The 13,420-nt window shown below is 35.9% G+C and overlaps 1 protein-coding gene across 1 annotated transcript in view; it reads right to left on the bottom strand.

Moving 5' to 3' along the window:
• The window catches only part of PNPase (polyribonucleotide nucleotidyltransferase 1), a 440,058-nt gene that overhangs the window by 155,016 nt on the left and 271,622 nt on the right, over window positions 1–13,420 (bottom strand). The gene's annotated exons all lie outside the window — the stretch shown is intronic.

Raw genomic sequence — 13,420 nt, 5'->3', positions numbered from 1 at the left:
TTATACTTTAGGTTTATAGATGTAAAACTTTTAACTGATAAATTTTTGGCCTATCCTTTTTTATATTTTAAAATATTTATGTCTTTTATTACAACTCAATACATGAGAGGTCACAAAACCTATAACTAACACCACTGTTATATGTGGCAAATCTATACAGAGAAAGAGGGAAGAATCTATTAAAGTGCTTCTTGTAGAATGAGAAGTTGTATATAATGAGTTAATGGTATGGGAAAGGCTGTTCCAAAAAACAGAGGTGTTTGGGAGGGGGGGGAATTATAAAATGAAATGAAATAAATAAATGAGAAGCTGGTGCAAAAAGTTTGGAGCTGGAATGTGCATGTGTGTTGACCAGTAGCTACTCATAGCTACTTGTTTTCCAGTTCTGTGGAACAGCACCCATTAAAATATTTATGAAAAGAACTTAACAGAGGAGAACAGAACATGTACAAAAAGCAGCTGGAGAGCATTTGTTTGCACAAGTGAGTTTGTAAGAGTTTGTCTGTGCAGGCAAGAAGTAGTGTTTTGATCAAAAGAAGACATGCTTTTTTGGAGACTGAGGAAGCTATAGGTAAGATGGGTTTGTGCTAGGAATAAACTAGATGCGACTAAATAAACTAGGAGAGCTGCTGTGAAGTAAGAGCATCTGGATCTATATGGATGGCCACTAATTAATTGGCAGGTGTATAGGTGGTGAAGGAATTGGTTATTAATTATCATGTTCAAGATTATGTGGTAACACATACAAAGGCCTAAAAATTCATTTGCCAAAGGAAGTTTTGGAAAGTAAAGGAAGAATTCTGACACTTCAGTGAAGCTCGAAGTAAATGAGCAAACTGAATCTGAGGACACAAGCATGATGTGGCCTCAGATTCAGATTACTATTTACTTAAAACAAAACTTTCAATTAACATTAACACTTAGTGAAGATAAAAATGCCTTTGAGTTCTGCTTTTATTCAATAAATAGTCTTTCAAGACTTCTAAAAAGAAGTTCAAATATTCAAAAATTATGCCAATCACTACTGCATTGTTATTAATTTGAAGTTATTAAACATAAGAATTATAATTTTTCTACAAAGAATGCTTCTTTGTAAACAGTATGTCAGATGAAGTTTAGTAAAAATGCATTATAACTTTTGACACACTGGTTGGTTCTTTGAATAATGTAACATTATCACAGAGTAAGTTAGTATCGTTTAAATACCTATTTACATTACTTCTTTTCTTTGGTTAACATTAATTTAACAATCCATTTACTAAGCTCCAATAAAGAACATTAAATGAGAGATGACTGTATAAGTTCTAAGTGTAAAGAGGACAAAAATAAGGAAAGCAAAATGAAGCTCTCCAAGAGATGATAATACTGAGTTAAGGAGGGCAATGATAGCAAATGATTTCACGTGCAGACTATGTAGAAGATATGGATGGAGTTTTTAGACGTGTGTTTAATGGCAGAAAAGATTTGTATAAGAATGATGGCCTGCACTTGAATTCATTTGGAATCAGAAGCCTGGAGAAATTACTTCTTGGTATGAGACTTAATGCAGAGAGTCAGAGAAACTAGATCATCAAGGGAGGAATGGGAAAAATGTGTGCGAAAGTTCAGCTATGATATACAAACGTGATAAAGATATAAATGCCTTCTAACATGGTTATATATGTGGCGAAGGAGTGGAAAAATATGATTTGGGTTCGGACCTTGTAAGCATGTCTAGGGAGGAAAAAAAAAAAAATCTAGAACAAGACCAAATACATTGCATATCTAATTATAAGAATAGGCTAGGTCGTAATTTATTATGTCCATACACAAATGCCAGGAGCATTAGAAACAAAGGAGTTGAGTTTGTTGCTTTATTGAATACGATGTGGCCTAAGATTGTTGGCATTAGTGAAACCTGGCTATCAGAATTAGATATGGTAAGTGGGATCGAGTTTAATAGATATACTATTTTTAGGAATAGCAAAAGAGATAGGAGAGGAGGAGAAGGAGGAGTGCTACTAATGATATCATATTAACGACTAAGTCCAGTTAGGATAGAAATAGAAGAAAACAATGATGGTAACAATACCCATGTAGCGATGAGTTTGAGTCTATTTGGTGTGAAGTATAGGTTAACAGAATGAAATATATGGTGGGGTGTTGCAACAGACCTGGCAGCTCAGTTGTAGGGGAAGAAGAAATGCATCGCCAATTTAGCCTTATGGGTACCAAGCGAATGATCATTATGGGTGACTTTAATTTTCCAAACATTGATTGAGAAGAAGAGAAATCTCATGATCAGAAATTTATTGAATTGTTGCGAGATAACTTTCTCAAGCAGCATGTGAAAGGATCTCTGTCAAGAATATGGCTGTTTTACCACCAATTGGTGAGAGTGATCAGGCTGTTTTTTCTTGGGAAATATCTACTTGTATTGAAGCTCCTATTAAATCAGGCTACATGTTGAATTACAAATCTGGAAATTATGATCAACTTAGAAGAATACTATCTTTGGTCCCATGGTATCAGTTACTGATACCATGGGACCGCCTCAATCAAGCACTTTGAAAAAGTGCTTGATTGAGGCGGTATCTGAATGTATCCCTAGTGTTCGAAGAATAAATAGGTTGGGAGTGAAATGGATGTGCCGCCTTATTAAGCTAGAGATCCACAAGAAGAAGATGATGTGGAAAAAATATCGAATAAGAGAGAGGAGTTATGAGATATATAAAGCTCAGGCCAGAAAAGTAACGAGTATTGTGAGAAAAGCTAAAACGGAGTATGAAAAGAAATTGGCCATGCAAGCTAAAGGCAATCCAAAACAATTTTATCGTTATGCCGCAAGTAAAAGAAAGAATGAATGTGGAAGAATAACTTTATTGAATGCAGATCGTACACGAGTGTCGGAAACTAAGGAGATTGTTCAGTTAACGAGTGCACACTTTGCTAAGATATATCAACCAGGTGTATGTAGTATGGTGCACAGTGCTACTGCTACGTTGGATGAAGAGTTAGAGGTTCGTGAAAATGAGGTTGAAGAGCTATAACCTGGATAAGAATTTGCCAATAGGCACAGATGGAATATCTGTCCATTTGTTAAAGGAATGTTCAACTGAATTGGTTAGGCCTTTCACACATTTATATAACTTGAGTCTCAGCTCAGGAATGATACCACAGGAATGGAAGGAATGTATGATAGTTCCATTGCACAAGGGTGGTGCAAAAACAGATGTGTCTAACTACCGACCTATTAGTATCTCTGGTGTGGTACTGAAGATTTCAGAGAAGTTGGTAAGAACTCGCATACAGAAATGGGTAGACAAGCATTCTATACTTTGCAGGGAACAGCATGGGTTTACTAAAGGAAGGTCGTTTTAGCAATTTGCTCATATTTGATAACAATGTTACGGCCGAGTTGGATAAAGAGAATGGATATACTATGATAATGTTGGATTTTTTCTAAGGCATTTGATAGGATGCCACACGATAGGCTGTTGTGTAAACTGGAGAATATGGGATTGGAACATAATCTATTGATTTGGATCAGGAGATGGTTGACAGACAGATATCAAAAAGTGGTATACAGTGGGTGTGAATCTGCCAAATTTAAGGTAACCAATGGTGTACCTCAGAGTTCAGTCCTTGGGCCATTATTGTTCAATTTATACATTAATGACATCAAGCAGGGTCTATCATCAGATTTGCAATTGTTTGCTGATGATGCAAAGACAGGAAGGGCAATCAGGGATGCTACTGATATTCAGCAATTAAAAAATGATTTGAATAGACTGGAAATCTGGGCAAACGAAAATGGCTGTCAGTTTAATGTTAGTAAGTGTAAAGTTATGCAATTTGGCGTGATTAGAGTTCCAGCAGCATATTATATTAGCGGGGTTATGCTACAAGAAACTGAAGAGGCAAGGGATTTTGGTGTATTGGTGGATAAGAATTTAAAGTTCAAAGGTCACATAGCAAAAGTTGCAAATACAACTCAGAGGATAATTGCTATGTTGAAGTGAACCGTGACATGTAAGGATAAGGAAGTAATTTTGCCTCTTTATATGGCTTTGATAAGACCATACTTGGATTACTATGCGCAGATTTGGTCTCTTCCAAGGGGATAAAGAATCTGTGGAAAGGATTCAAAGAAGAGTTACAAAGATTATATCCAGATTATAGGATTTATATTATGAGGACAGATTGCGAGTATGTGGATTACAGACCCTGGTTAACGGGAGAAAGAGCAGTGATATGATAGAGGTCTATAAACTTTTGAATGGGTGTTATAGCATTTCAAATGATGAAATTTTTTGTTATATGGAAGGCAGGGAGAGAAAACATGTGGGCATCTGTGGAAGTTAAGGTTGTTCTCAGTCAAGAAAGGGTTAAGAGCTAGGTTTTTCTCCCAGAAAGCAGTGAGTGAGTGGAATAATTTGCTCTTACGAGTAGCGACTGCATCTAGTGTAAATGAATTTAAGGGAAGGTATGATAGCTGGGTTGGGTAATTTACAGCCTCCCTCGATGAGTCCTTGACTCCCTGGAGGTCTCAGATAATAATAATAAGTTTTCGTGTGTGGGTCAGATATAATAATAAAAAAATCCCCTGCCAGGACCAAGACCTTGGCTTCAGAGGATGTGTATTCATTTCCAATTACATGAGCTTTGTGTGCAGGAGGAATCAAAGTTATACATTTGTAAGTGGACAGAAGTAAATCAACATAGTTCATGAGTAGCCACCAAACAATTCTTGATTAACATCTGTTGTCATACCACAGGTGATCAGCTGTAGGTGAATTCTAGGTGCAGTGGCATTACACAAATTCTAACATATTTTGTGCAGTCCATCCTTGGTAGCCAAGTTTTTTGCTCAGTGACAGTGACATAAACCCAACTGATTTTTGTGAGATCATTCAAAAATGTCAGTGTATGAATCAGCAATTTCAGACACTAAAGAAATGCAAAGACAGACTAAAAATTGTTTTTCTTTGCTATCTGTGAAACAATGAATCACTGTAAGAATGGTGGAGTATGTCTGAAGGTCACTAATGCAAATGAGGTAATAAAGCTTAAGTTAGCACAAATAAAGATCTCATGTTTTTGAGATAAAATATTTTTAAAACAATCTTTTTGTACAGCTTTTTGTTTTTGTTTTGACTCTTAGAATTTGTTCCCCCCCCACACACACAGGGTGGCCTAAAAATGTACTACCAAGTTTAAATTCGATTTTCTCTGCAATTAGCTGGTATAATTAAAAAAAAAAAATTAACAACACATTATGGCCATCAAGCCATTTGTGTTTTCTTTTCATTTTGCAGCATATGAAAAATGTCAGCCTACACTACTGTGCAGTGGGTATTCATCATTGAAGAGTACATTCTATCATCAGAAAGCCCTGAAAAGATTAGAAAATCATTTCAGGTAAAGTTTGGTGTGAAAGTTGAACCAGACAAGCACATAATAATGAAACCACATCAAGAAATTTTGCAAGACTGGGTAGGTGTTAGACGATCATTCTAAAAGTGGCAGGCCTTCAATAGCAAGGACTGAAAGAAACATTGAAAAAGTTTGGGAAAAATTTGAAAGAAGCCCGAAAAAGTCTACCAGGAGACCGTCTTGGGTGTCAGGGATCAAACACAGCAGTCTTCAGTGAATTCTCAAGGAAGATCTTCATTTGTTTTTCTATAAAATCCAGACCCAACAGCCACTCACAGAGGCAAACATGGCAGCAAAGATTGAACTTTGAGGTAATGTAATGATCAGAAGAATTGAGAACCAAGAAATTGACCTTGGTCTCATCTGGTTTTCAGACGAAGCACACTTTTGACTTGATGGGTTTGTGAATAAGAAGAACTAATGAATATGGGGATCAGAAAATCCTCATGTTTCGGTTACTTCAAGTCTTCACCAAAAAACATGTGACCGTGTGGTGTGCCCTGTCAAAAGTTGGCAATTTTGGACCTGTTTTTAGAGAGGGAACCATGGGATATCATGGGATATCTGCACTGGGATATCAAAACTTGCTTGAAAACAATTTCATTCCTTTCCTTCGGTTCTTCTTTGTTCATGCCTCATGGGTCACTTTTTCATGCATGAAAGTGCTTGCCCCCGTCATTCAGAATCCTTTTTTCAGATTCTGAATGAGCATTTCAGTGGGAATGTCATTGCTTTGGATTATCCAAAGCAGTACGGAAGCAAAATTGACTGGCCACCTTATTCACCAGACCTCAATCCTTTGGATTTTTTTTTTATGGGGACATCTCAAAGACAAAGTGTATCAGAACAATTCAAAGACTTTAGAGGAGCTAAAGTCATCTATTGAGCATGAAATCTTAGCTATTCCAACAGACATCCTCCACAAGGTGGTGTATAATTCTGTGATACAATTGTGGAAGATCACTGAGTTGAAGGTAAATGTATTGAACATGTTGTAAAATAAATGGCATAAGATGTAGACCTTAATACACTTTGGATGAGATTCGTATGCCTCCTTGTTCAGGAATAAGACAACTTTAAATTTGATAGGTACATTTTGGACCACTGTGTGTGTGTGTTCATGTTCAAAGTTTTTAAATTGTTCTGATACACTTTGTCTTTGAGATGTCCCAACCATCAGTTCTTCTTGTTCACAAACCCATGAAGCCAAAAGTGTGATTCATCTGAAAACCTGATGAGACCAAGGTAAATTTCTTGGTACTCAATTCTTCTGATCATTACATTACAGCAAAGTCCAATCTTTGCTGCCGTGTTTGCCTCTGTGGGAACCTCAGTCCCACAATTAATAATGCAACAAATCATTCAATCATTGAGTCTATACTTCTTAGAAACTTCAAGTCAAGCATTCTTATTTTTTTTATAGTCTCAAACAGAGAAAGCTGGTCGAATGGTAGATGTGTACTGTTTTGTTACATGTACATTTTTCCAAAAGACAGCAACAAAGAGAATAAATGAAAATGAAGAGGAAATGTCTAGTTGTGCAAGTGAATTTTGGATCAGTCATGGCTAGACATCACTGCATGTGTCTTAAGATTTAGAAGACAGTGAGGGAATTACGGATGACAAGTATAGTAAACAGAAGATGACAGTAATATATGTATAAAATGTATGTAACAAAAAAGTACACATCTATAAATAAGACAGTAGAGTGAACTGCTGACAGATATATCAATCATCTGAATTACTTTTTGAGATGTCCCCCATCAGTTCTTCTTGTTCACAAACCCATGAAGCCAAAAGCATGCTTCATCTGAAAACCTGATGAGACCAAGGTCAATTTCTTGGTTCTCAATTCTTCTGATCATTACGTTACAGCAAAGTCCAATCTTTGCTGCCGTGTTTGCCTCTGTGGGAACCTCATTCTCACAATTAATAATGCAAAAAAATCATTCAATCATTGAGTCTATACTTCCTAGAAACTTCAAGTCAAGCATTCTTATTTTTTTTATAGTCTCAAACAGAGAAAGCTGGTCGAATGGTAGATGTGTACTTTTTTTACATATACATTTTTCCAAAAGACAGCAAAAAGAGAATAAATGAAAATGAAGAGGAAATGTCTAGTTGTGCAAGTGAATTTTGGATCAGTCATGGCTAGACATCACTGCATGTGTCTTAAGATTTAGAAGACAGTGAGGGAATTATATTTGTATAAAATGTATGTAACAAAAAAGTACACATCTATAAATAAGACAGTAGAGTGAACTGGTGACAGATATATCAATCATATGAATTGCTTTTTCTCTCTTTCTCCCACACCATCAAGAATTTTTAAGCTCTAAAGCATGGGTTCCCAACCTTTTTGTTTCCTAGAGCACATTCTAAAATACCGATAGGGCGACAGGCACCATCTATTTTTTCAAGCAAATTTTTTGAATTCTTTTGTTAAATGAAATACATACAAAGTTTACATTATAATCAAATGTTTTATTACTTAAAAGTTTACATTATATAAAAATTTAAATATATATATGTAAGTTAGTGTGATCTTTGGCATTGCATTTCATTGACCAGTGCTTCATAATTAGGAGAATATGATGATATTCCAGTTCTTAAACTGGAATTAACAACTTTGAATGCGCGTCTACTTTACATTGTATGCGTTTAATACTCATCATGTGTCATTAACGCATGCATCATATAGCATGCCATTAATTGTTGCGTGATTATTTCAAACTATACAGCACACGGTTGAACAGCGACGGGCACACACAAATTGGTCGACAGGCGCCATGGTGCCCGCGGGCATAGGGATGGGAACCCCCTGTTCTAAAGGATACCACTAGGGATATAATAATGGTATTCTATGGATGGTTGCATGTCCAATTTGTAGAGGTTAATAAACTGGAGGGTGTTCCATATAGATAAAATAAAACTATGTTTTTAATTACTCCACTAGTTATGCATTCCTTATAAAAATAAAATAAAAAAATTACAATCACAGAAAATAACTGTTGGATGAGTTAACAAATATTTCTATGTATGTTATAGCATTTGTGTATGGAAGATGAAATGTATAATTTCAATCATATCCTAGTGTGTGTGTGTGTGTGTGTACATAATTTGATACATTAAATATATAATTTTCAATTCTACTAACATATAGAGAATAATTTTTAGCCTTTTTTTTTTATGTACATAAATCAGCATCCCCCTGAGGGTACATATCAGGCATTTGATAATGAATCAGCTAATCTGTGAACCTAACACAATGATATTCACAGTCTTTAAATAAATATGGGGCACCCCTGGTTTTAGAAAGAACATACTGATTTGCATATTCTTGCCATCACACATGGGCTATACTCCTATATAAGGAAAAACAGATATATCTCTATAGTTTGACTATTACACATGTATACCGTCAATGACATATGGATGAACTAAGACTTCAAAAGTACATGCCGTTGCAGGTTCTTACGCATTTATTCGTTTACTAACAAGCAAGAGTGGTGAGCGCTCCGAATCTGATCTGCGCACCCGCTTTGAATAATAGGCTATATCTTCGGGAAGTTTTTGAATTTCTTGATAAAAAGTTAGGAACAGATTTTTAAAAGTACATACTTTCAGAAAATAATATTAAAAAATCGACTTTTTTGATCCTCTAAATAGTACTGCCTCCTTAAAACTATCAAAAACTTTCAAATTACCAAAAAGAAAATGCCATAGAGGAAAAACCTGATGTTATAGAGAAAAATGGTTTGATATTTGGAATCAGCGCACCCAAATTAGTAAAAAAACAAGTGTCAGATCATAATCAGCAGAAAAAAAAATTTTTTTTTGTTGGCCAGTGTAATTCACTCTTGCTTGATACTGTTTAATGAAATTTGTCATTTAGGGTAACTATTAAAAGATGTCGTTTTAATTTATTCGTCATATTCATCATCAAATTCCTGCCATGTACCCTCAAGGGGTGTACAGGATATGATAGTACTACATGAAAAAAATTACATTATTATTAATTTCCTATCTACAATTTTCCTCCAAATCAGTCTGTTACTTGTCAAGACTCCAACATTATCAGATCTTATATTTCTATCATCTAAGGTGCTTTGCACCGTATCAATCCACCTACATCTTGGTCTTCCTCTGGGTCGTTTTGCTAATCTTTCCTCGCACATTCTGTTTAAGTGACCATACCACCTGAGATTAGCTCTGCTAACACATTCCTGGATGCTGAAAATGTCAAGTTCTTTCCTAATATCCTCATTTTTAATACGATATTGCCATTGATGCCATCTCTTCATGCCTATAATCTTTCTCAGGACTCTCATATCTGTGGTCTCTAATCTTTGGTCAAGTGTTTTACTTCTGACCCAGCTCTCAGATCCATAAGTTAAAACTGGTTTGAACACTGTCTTGTATACAGCTAATTTAGTGTTCCGACTAATTTCTCTCTTATTCCATATGAATTATTCAATTGACTTCCCACCATACCAGCTTTGCTGATTCTGTTGTCGATTTCTATATTTAATTTACCATCTTCAGTAATAATAGTACCTAAATAACTGAAATGTTTTACTTGTTCCACAGGTTCTCCATTCACAACACAGTTGACATTTTCAATGATTCTGCCTATTTTCATTGTCTTTGTCTTTTTATTGCTGACCTTCATACCATATCTATTACAACAGCTATTCAATTTAGTCAGAGAATCTTGCAGACTTGTAGCGGATTTATTTAGAAGTATAACATCATCCGCATAAAGCAAAGAGCTGACATTAACATCTCCAATGTTGATATCATGTTTAATACCACTTTCCTTCATAATGTGATCCATATAGATAATGAATAACAGAGGGGATAATGTACATCCTTGTCTCACACCAGATTTAACATTAAACCATCTTCCTGTACTTCCTTCAATTCTAACTGCTGACTTACAACTCAAATAAAGACTAAATATTGCTTGATATAATGCCCCATTGACACCATATAACTGCAGCGTATTGAATAGCTTCTCTCTTGGCACCTTGTCATATGCCTTTTCCAAATCGACAAAACTTAAATACAGGTCTTTGTTATATTCCCACGCTTTCTCGACTATTTGTCGTAAAGTGAAGTTCTGATCCTGACAGCCTCTATTTGGCCTGAATCCAGCTTGTTCTTCACCAAGCTTTTCTTCCACAATTCTTCTCAACCGTTTCTCAAGTATACTAGAATAGATCTTGCCAGGAACACTCAGTAGGGAAATACCTCTGTAATTCTCACATTCAGTTTTATTTCCCTTTTTATATATGGGTACTATGAGAGCTCTACTCCAATCATCGGGAATTCGTCCCTCTGTCCAGGCATTCTGAACTAAGTGCAGCCACTGTAAGACTTTTATACCACCATACTTCAGCATTTCTGGTCGAATATTATCTACTCCTGCTGCCTTTCCACCTTTCAAGACTTTGATGGATTTTTCTACTTCAAGTATGGATATGTATTCCTGACTGCATGCCTGGTCAGTGTTTTTTACCACTGTGCTTTCATCACTGCTTGTTTCATTTAGCAGTTTTTCAAAGTAATTACTTCATACGTCCAGGATATCTTTTTCTCCCGTTTTCATGTCACCTTTATCATCTCTAACTCCTTTTACAGCACTCTTTCCTCCATTCCTAAGCTTATTATATATATATATATATATGACCCATAACATATCAGTATCATGTGTGGGCAAGAGGGGAAGACGAAAGGATGAATCAGTTCACATCTCTTATGACAGCTGAAGATTACATTCATTGGGGGAAGGCAGTGTGGGAAAGGATGTTCTACAGAGCAGAAGTAGATAAAATGAAGGCAGCGGAGAAGTTAGTTTGACAAGTAAGCTGTACTATAAATGGGCGTTGGTTAGTAGCAGCTCTTGCTCTTATGAAAAATCATAAGAGCAAGAGCTGGATGGAAAGTGCAGGAAAGATAGTGGCCAATTCAGCAGGGCATTATTTATGGAAGTCTCTGGAGAATAGAGGCATAGGCAGAAACTGAATGTCTGTGGGTGAGGGATTGAAGTGGATCTGTTAGAGATGATTTTGTTTAATGACCCCAAATATGTGTGCAATATTCCATGGCTGGGCATATCTGGGATTTGTATAAAGTTAGCAGTTGTAAAAGTTATTGTGTCAGTAAAGGCTGGAGGTGTAGGTCAGTCCAAGGAGGGAAATCTGATTGAGTTTGGATATCAGGTTACTACTGAAGGTTAGACGAAGCTATGTGAACTGTTTCTTGTTAGAGATCAGACAGGACTGAGTTCTGGTGACATTCAAGCATACAAGAGGGCCAAGTTCTCCTTGACCCATCAAAATGCCAGAAGATCAGAGTTCATGAATCATGGCAGATCGTGAGGGTTTCTAACCACTGGGTACTATAGGGTATTTGTCAAAAGGGGGAATGCAGTGTATTGTCATCTGTGAAGCTATGGATAGTATTTGAAATAAGTGAGAGCAGGTCATTTATATACAGGAGGAAGAGAGTGGGTAAGAGTACAGAACCTTGTGGTACACCAGAATTGGTGAGTAAATTGGAGGAAAAGAAACGATCCACTATGACTCACAGTGAATGACCAGAGAGAGAGAGAGAGTTGGGGATAAAATTAGAGAGGGTGGAGCACAGATTCCTCCAGAGAGTGAATATATGATGCACATTTATAAACAAAGAAGTACTAGATTCATTTTTCTTTTAGAGAATACAATATGCAGATTTTAGCTGTTGCATTCAACAGCATCATCAAACAGTAGTGTTCTTGGATATTTGATAGAAATCCTGATACTATTTTGGAACTTAAGAATACTAGCAGAGATAAGACAGTTATCATTCCTCTTTGTAAGGCCTTGATACCACATCCAGATTACTATGAGCCAGCCTAATTCACCTGGGTTTCTTGAAGATGAGAAAGAGGTGAAGAGGATCAAGTGAGTGAACTATAGAATGCTCTTTATGACAAAAGATTGAGAGTTTGCGGGTTGCAGAAACTGGCTGATAAGAGGGAACATGATAGAAACTTAAGTTACTAAAAAGGTTTATGGAATCATTCAGGGACGAATGCTGGTCTTGAAATTCACGTTTGCTCTTGTTACCATTCAGGGAATGAGAGGTGCGACTGAAGTCTGATTAGCGGATTAATGAATTACTGACCATTTAAAACTATGTACAGGTAACCCTCGTATAAACTTTGAGTTTTTTTGATTTTTAATAAGTTTTCCATCCACAGGAATTTTCTTTTGAGGTGCAATCTTCTATAGAAATCATTAGAGATTTCTCCATTTTTCCATTAGAATATTGTGTACACGAGCAACGCGCTTTGCACTTATCGTTGACCCAACAATAAACACTTTCTCAAATTTTATATTCATTTTGTTTGATTGTTCGAATTGTTGATTCATTTAAATTCAAAGTCCCTGCAAAAACTCCTGGTTTTTCTCCATTTTTCAATTGATCCAAGATTCTGAATATTTTTCTTCAAGAGAAATTAATTTTGTTTTCAATGTTGGTTTTTCCCTTTCATTGCAGTTTGCGGTATTACTATAAAAATAATTTTTTTACACAAAAAAGCAAGCATTACATATTGTATGTAACTCACCAGAAAATAAAGTGCTCAGCTTGAGATGCACACTCATGATTTTTAATGCACTTTCCTGGCAGAAACGAGGACAATTTTCAACAATAAATGTTTTATATGGTAAACAATTGAGGTACATGCATGCTAAAGGGTATTTCCCCTAATATAAATTCGCTACTTATAATTACATGTGAGATACAGGCACACACAAATTCAACAAAGATAAAATTTGATTTTTAAGTCGCATGGTGAAAAACATATGAAAAGATAAAGGGTTACTACAATTTGTAGACCGTGTTTTTATTGGAACCGTGTTGTATAAGTACTGCATTCAACAAGGATTACTATAATTTTAGACTGTGTTATATCGAAACTGCGTTGTATAAGTGCCGCGTTATACGAGGGTTA

Source organism: Typopeltis vanoorti, chromosome 7 (genome assembly GCF_054136105.1).
Source record: "Typopeltis vanoorti isolate ZY-2024b chromosome 7, IOZ_Tvanoo_1.0, whole genome shotgun sequence".
In the NCBI taxonomy this organism is placed as follows: domain Eukaryota; kingdom Metazoa; phylum Arthropoda; class Arachnida; order Uropygi; family Thelyphonidae; genus Typopeltis; species Typopeltis vanoorti.
Note: the sequence above shows the minus strand (reverse complement) of the source record. Positions and strands in the feature narration are given on the sequence as shown.